This window comes from Hordeum vulgare, chromosome 3H (assembly GCF_904849725.1).
Source record: "Hordeum vulgare subsp. vulgare chromosome 3H, MorexV3_pseudomolecules_assembly, whole genome shotgun sequence".
Taxonomy (NCBI): domain Eukaryota; kingdom Viridiplantae; phylum Streptophyta; class Magnoliopsida; order Poales; family Poaceae; genus Hordeum; species Hordeum vulgare.
Window position 1 is genome coordinate 242,555,118 of NC_058520.1, and position 7,816 is coordinate 242,562,933.

Below are 7,816 nucleotides of genomic sequence, written 5' to 3' on the forward strand. Positions count from 1 at the left end.
GAAACAATTCCACATTGTCTTAAGTGAGCACCAAACTCGTAACTCAGATATTCACCTCCTCGATCAGATCGTAGGAACTTGATCTTCTTGCTACGATGATTTCCAACTTCACTCTGAAATTGTTTGAACTTTTCAAACGTTTCAGACTTGTGCTTCATCAAGTAGATATAGCCAAACCTACTCAAATCGTGAGTGAAGGTGGGAAAATAACGATATCCGCCACGCGCCTCTATGCTCATTGGTCCGAACACATCAGTATGTATGATCTCCAACAAGTCACCTGCACGCTCCATTGTTCCAGAGAACGGAGACTTAGTCATCTTGCCCATGAGACAGGGTTCTCATGTGCCAAGTGATTCAAAATCAAGTGACTCCAAAAGTCCATCAGCATGGAGTTTCTTCATGCACTTAACACCAATATGACGTAAGCGGTAGTGCCACAAGAAAGTGGCACTATCATTGTTAACTCTACATCTTTTGGTCTCAATGTTATGGATATGAGTGTCATCACAATCGAGATTCAATATGAACAAACCCCTCACATTGGGTGCATGACCATAAAAGATATTACTCATATAAATGGAACAACCATTATTCTCTGACTTAAATGAGTAACCATCTTGCAATAAACAAGATCCAGATATAATGTTCATGCTCAACGCAGGCACTAAATAACAATTATTTAAGTTCATCACAAACCCAATGGTAACTGAAGTGAGACCATGCCGACGGCGATCGCATCAACCTTAGAACCATTTCCCATGCGCATCGTCCCTTCATCCTTCGCCATCCTTCGTTTATTCCGCAGTTTCTGTTTCGAGTTGCAAATGTGAGCAACATAACCGATATCAAATACCCAGGCACTACTACGAGAGCTCGTGGGGTACACATAAATAACATGTATATCATATATACCTTGTTTGGCATTGGCCGCCTTCTTATCGGCCAAAAACTTGGGGCAGTTGCGTTTCCAATGACCAGTCCCCTTGCAATAATAGCACTCAGTTTTCGTCTTAGGTCCAGCCTTGGATTTCTTCGTCGGAAGGGAAACAACTTTGCCACTCTTATTGGAGTTACCCTTCTTGGCTATGCCGTTTTTCCTGAAACTACTGGTCTTATTGACCAACAACATTTTATGTTCTTTTTGGATTTCTGACTCAATGACTTTCAGCATTGCAAATAACTCGCCGCGTGACTTATTCATACCTTGCATGTTATAGTTCAACACGAAACTCTTATAGCTAGGTGGCAGTGACTGAAGAATTATGTCAGTGATAGCTTCTTGCGGGAGTTCAATCCCTAGCTCAGCTAGACAGTTAGAGTATCCAGACATTCTGAGCAAGTGTTCACTAACAGACGAATTCTCCTCCATTTTGAAGCATAGAACTTATCGGAGGTCTCATACCTCTCTATACGGGCATTCTTCTCAAAGATAAATTTCAACTCCTGGAACATCTCATATGCTCCATGACGTTTAAAGCGTCTTTGAAGTCCCAGTTCTAAGCCATACAAAACTGCACATTGAACTAGTGAGTAGTCACCCTTATGTGCTTGCCAAGCGTTCAAAATATCTTGGTTTGTTGTAGCGGGTGGTGCATTGACAAGCGAAGCATCAAGCACATATTTCTTTTGGCCAGCTTGGAGGATAAGCCTCAGATTTCGAGCCCAGACAATAAAGTTGCTTCCATCATATTTCAGCTTAGCTTTCTCTAGGAACGTATTAAAATTCAGGGTTGCTATTGCGCGAGCCATTGATCTACAACATAAAATTTTGCAAAGATTACTTAGACTATGTTCAAGACAATTGAGTTTAGCTAATCACATTACTAATAAACTCCCACTCAAATAGACATCCCTCTAGTCATTCAAGTGTCGCATGATCCAAATTCACTAACTCAAGTCCGATCATCACGTGAGTTGAGTATAGTTTAAGTGGTGAACATCTCCATGTTGATCATATCAACTATCCAAGCAATCATTATGGGGCACTGGATTGTACATTTGAGCCATAAAGTTGTGATTCATTTTTGGCTTAGAGTAAACATCCAAGTCACTCTCAAGTCCCCTTGGAGCACCTATGATGGTTGCCCACTCCTCAATAGTTGATTCATACATGTGACCTTCAGCCATCCACACAATTCTACCATCAGGATAGAAATGTGCAGTGGAGTAGAACTGGATGATCATCTCATCATTCCAAGCAATCATCTCTCTCCCAACAAAATCCTCCATGTCAATGGCCCTAAAGTTTTCTCTCACATGAGGGAAGTAGTCCTCATGTTTCTTGATGTAGTCCCAATCTACATATCTCATGTCGCTCACAGCTGGACTCTTGTCCAATAGCACAGTCTCATAAAAGTATTGATGTTCCTTGGTGTGAAAGCGACCATCGACAGCTATCCTCCTCTTGACAGCATATGGATCTGCTGCTGTCCACAATCTCAGTCCTTGATCTCTCCTCTTCTTCATGTCCTCTACAACAGGATGAACATCATTATGCTCTGGCAGGTGAGCTCTCATCTTTCTCAAAGTAGCATGTTCTTCTTCTTCTTCTTCAGCAACATCTCTGGATGCACAACCTTTCTCCTTATCTATTGCAGGAATATCCCTTGTAGTCCTCTTGGGCCTAGGAGCTATAGGATTTTTGGCCTTAGGAGATGAAGACTTTGTCTTTGCTGTAGACTTGCTGGGCATAGCATCTGCCATTAGCTTTTTCTTCTTGGAAGGAGGTGGATTTGCAGGTACCTCTTCCTTTTCTTCATCAGTAGCTTCTGCTGGATCTTCATACATAGATGTTGGCCTTCCAACAACATGTACAACTATCTTTCTCGCTCTTTTCTGGCCTAGATTCTTGTCTATAGTCTTTGTCCTTCCAGTCTCACTAGGTTGCTCAGAAAATTAAGACACCCCTCTCTTGGATGCAACAAACTCTGGGATATTTTTTGACTGTTACTCTCTCCTTCTTCTTGTGAGAAATGCATTCTTCAGGATTGAAATCAACATCCACCTCATCTGAGTTCAGTTTCTTCGTGGACTCGATAGCTGCCTTGGGCATATCATGAGAGCTTGGAGTTACTGGATCAGAAGCAGTCTTCTCAGGACTAGTGCCTGAGTCCACATCCATGCTTTGCTCTCTCAAATCATTCTAGCTATCTTCATAACCTGACATGTTGACAAGCTGACAAGCAAACAAGCTGACCCTACGAATAGTTATAGAAGAGTAGGAATAGATGAGCATCACAAAACACAGACATTTTCAAAATTTTGAACTCAAAATTTTAGTCTTAAGTATCAGCTTTGTGTGTTTTGGTTCCACCGAGATGAAAAACTCGGAGCCTCTGAGACTGACCATCTGCTGAACAAAGACTTGGCCACACTTTTCGTTAGCACCAAAAAGTGAGACTCGGTCTCACCGAGATGGTTCTTAGAAACCCAAGTTCATGAATCGGTGGCACCGATCCAGTTTACTCGGTGACTCCAAGACACAAAAAGCGCAGACCTAACCCTAAAATTCATTGTTCGACTATGCTACTGGATTTGTTTTGTGGTTTTATCAATCTCAAACTATGTCACAATGAAGAACAAAACCTAATGTGCAGGAAGCGGATAAGGGAGGGCAAGAGGGGTGAGATCTTTACCCTAACTCAGTGAACATATCCTACAACGGCGATGGCAGGTGAGATTGTGGTCAACGGTGAGGACTCCTGTGGCGAGGGCGCATGGGATATGAAGGGCGATGTCATGGAGACATGAGCATGAAAATATAGGTTTGTGAGAGGCAAGGATTGAAGGGAAATTTCAAAGGTCAGGTCTGCTGGGTATATATATCCCCATGATGTCGGTGACACCAGTTCAAAAATATTGGTGCCACCGACTTTCATAACTGTTAGGTGACGAAGAAACTCGGTGAGGCCGAGATTTACGAATCGGCGGTACCAAGGTTCAAAAACCAGATCAACCATAGTGCTTCAGTTAGACTGAGTTTGTTGAGTTGGTCACACCGAGTGGCACATGGGAGGTTTTGGAAGTTTTCTCTTGTTGAGATGGAACTATGAGTGCTCCTCACACAGAGTGTCCCTAAAGTGCTTGCTCCAATTTTGTGATGTAGCATGAATAGAGTTTGAGATGAAAAAGCATAGATAGCTAGATAGAGGTACTTGGGCATTCTTGTATATCCAATTGGTCAAATAAAATGAAAATCCAAATAACAACAATTGGACATCCTCGAATGAGCAAGAATATGCATACCGACATGCTCACACAATAAGATGTCAAATAAAACATGGCAAGCATGCACAACCACTCTAGTATCTACCAAGCACTTTGGCGATGAGGAAGACATCTATATATGAGTATATTGACTTAGGAGCCAAGCAACAATACTTGATCATAGGTCATACTCATCGTTCAAGCACAAGTGGGCTTGCCACTTTTACATAAAGCTTTCAATGTGTCCACACCTTAAGAGATGCTTTAACTCAAGTCTTAGAGTAAAGCTCCCCCTTTATGTGACATCCACCCTAAGAGGGATAAACTAACCTTGGGTTTTGTCGTAGAAGACTTCATGTAGGTGTAGTACTGGTGAATGCTCATTGTTGATGAAGATCATATTGAGTTGGGAGAAATCCTTGTTGTTTCTTACTCTTCTCACCTACATGGATTATTCCCATACACAAGGAACAACTATAAGGATATCTATGGACATGGAATGAATTACATATGACATGATGTCCATTGATACATTAATCACCTTGTCCCTTGCTTACCTTTGAGGGAATGTGTGACTCCTTGAACTAATGCATAAGGTTGGAGTTGATTGCAAATAGTTCTTGCCAAAATGAATAAGAGTGAATTTCATTGGCGGAATCACCCCTCACGAACTTCTCTAGTTCTTCTTCTTAGGGACCCACGTCAACTTGATGGGGATCCTTGGAGTTGAGGTAGCGCTTGATGAAGTAGAGCTAGTGGTGGCCTTGGGAATCCACTTGACTATGGCTTGGGATTCTTCCTCAAATGAGTCAATGTCCTCTTGAAGCTTGTCATTGCCCTTGTGGTCTTGTGGTGGAAGGTCATCTTGAGAATTTGTTCCCTTGGGGAGAGTAGGATCATACTTCTCCTTTTGGGGAACAAACTTCGGGTTGGGGTATTGACCTTCTTCCCATTCAACTCCATTGGCATTGAAGCAGCCAATGCCTTGTTGCTTCTGATGCCCACCTTGCTTGCGTACAAATTCCTCGAATTGCTTACTTTTGGCAAGACTCTTGAAGACACCTCTCCCTATAATTCCTTTCAATAAATCGTTTTCTTGCTCAAGTGTAGCTTGGCTAAGAGAACCATTAGTGGAATCAAGGGAGCTGCCAGTAACAACATCATTTGATTTAGCATTAGTGATGTTGTTACTAGATGAAGAAACTTTCTTGCCTTTGTTACTAGTATACTTAGGTTTAACTTGTGGAACAAAAGTAGACAAGTGTAACCATTTGGCCACATAATAAGAACTCTTATTTTCAAGATCATCATTGATTGCTTTTAGAAACTCATGCTCTTGCTCTAAATTTAGCTTCTCGAAGCGTAGCTTCTCATGAGTTCTTGCAAGCTCTCTATGATCTTCTCGAGTAGATTCATGGGCTAACTTAAGAGTGTTTAATTGTTTAGTTAGATGCTCAATCTCCTTCTTATCATGATCACATGACTTATCTTGACTAGCATGGCTATCATCAAGTTCATTTTCATTGCTATCACTAGTTTTATCAAAGAACAAGTCATCATCTTTGTTATATTTTGTGTCGAATATTATGTACGCAAGGGGTTACGTGGACTTGAAGTTGTATGGTGTGGATAGGTACGATTCGTGTAGGAGTCGGACACGTTGTATCCTAGGCCTCTTATATATTGAGGGGCACCACACGTTGTAACCCATGACGATCGGATAACAATAGGTGCGCGGGGGAGCCGGCAACTTGTGCCGGCGCCCGGGCGGCCGGTGTTGCGGTATCTTGGGGAGGAGCGCCCATAGTCATGCCCCGGGGATGTAGCCATATCAGTGAACCTCGTTAACAAATATCGTGCCTCGGTGTGACGTCAATGATCTTGCATTAGCGTTTCATTCTAACAAGTGGTATCAGAGCCCAGGTTCCTGGAATAAATCTCGGTGGACTCACACGTGATCGGTCATGGTTGGTGGGCTGGAGACGCTGGTATTAGCGGGCCCATGGTGACCGATGTGTGAGGGGGAGATTGTTGGGTTTAGTCCCACATCGGTTGTGGGAGGAGAACTAACATGACTTATAAGGGTGAGGGTGTCCCCTCCTAACAGGCTAGCTTTTGGGGGGAGAGGGCCCAAGGCCTGTCATAAGTCGGTGTTGCTCTCCGGTTGGGCCTGTTGACGCATGTGGGTCAGAAACGCTAGTGTTAGCGGACCCGGGATTGCGTAACAAGTGGTATCATGAGCAAGGTTACGAAAAGGCTATGCAGAAGATCATTTGGAGATACGAGGATCATGCTCGACGGGTGCCAGGGAATGTCCGATTGGCGCAACGTGGAGCATGGTGGCGGTCGTGGATGTGGACGGTGGTGTCGGACACTTCGGGCAGTAGGCCTCGACCGTTCGATGGGTTGCGGTCGGTAAGGATCGGCTAGACATGGCGATCGGACCGGCGTAGTGGCTGTTGAAGACGTTGCGGAGGCGACGGATTCGGCTTGCGATCAGACCGGCGACCAAATGTGGGGATGGTCGGATAGATAGGAGTGTGAGAGCATCGAGATAATGCGCTCGGTGTTGTACAAAGGCGGCGGCGCGGCACTGCTGACGAATTGTGTCGGCGACGCAGGTGGCCAGGGTACGACACGGCTCGTGCACAGATGTTGCGCGAGGTGGCGACTGTTGTGGCAGGGTTGATGTGCGGTGAGTACGTGCGACTAGGTTGTTATAGATCGCCCACGAAGAATCAAGAACAGAAGGCGAGCTATCGTCGAAATTAGTAACGGTGTTTTTTTCGAGGAACACACATCGCGCAAGAAGGAAAGTCGTGTTGGGGTCATACGTGGGACAGCCGCTCGGTAGCGTGCGGCAGTTGGTCTCCGTGCAGGATATGCAAGACAGGCACACGCGGGTAAGAGTCCAGAAGATTAACACTCATGCATGGCGGTTTGGATTTACAAGGAATCCTGCACGTGTGTGGACTAGTGTCTAGTCTGGACATGGTAGGTGCATTGCTGGATGCATGTACGGTTCAGGAGATCCTATGTGCGTGCATGTTCGATCCGTGAAAAAGTTGGACCCCGATCAGGGACTCGCAAGTTGTGGAATACTTGGACTCGGTTTCTGTGTGGGAGAAGGAAAAGGCTAGGTCGTGATCGACCCAGCGATAATAAAAGGTTGGCGACGGAGACAGCGAAGGCACCAAACATAGTTTGCAGATTCGGAAAAAAGGTGGAGCGGACGAGTTGCTGTGACCAGAATTAGCATTTTATTCTGCACGTTGCAGCAAGAGGCTTCATGGCAATTCCTGAAGGGCGGACAGGATACGGTGCGAGTCAAGGTTCTTGGTAGATCGCGTATTGCGGTGTGGCTTCAGATGAAGAATTTGGGATCGGAGATCTTTTTCGTGAGGAAGTCGTAGAGGCAAGTAAGGGCGGTCAAACGGGCGGCAACAGGCCGGTTAGATCGCGGCTCGGCATGGCGCCGGGGTTCACCAAATTTGAGGTGGATAAATTCGATGGCACGGGTAACTTCGGTCTATGGCAGACAAGAGTCAAGGATCTTCTGGCGCAGCAGGGAATCTTGAAGGGTTTGCAGGAGACGAAGCCGGCTAAG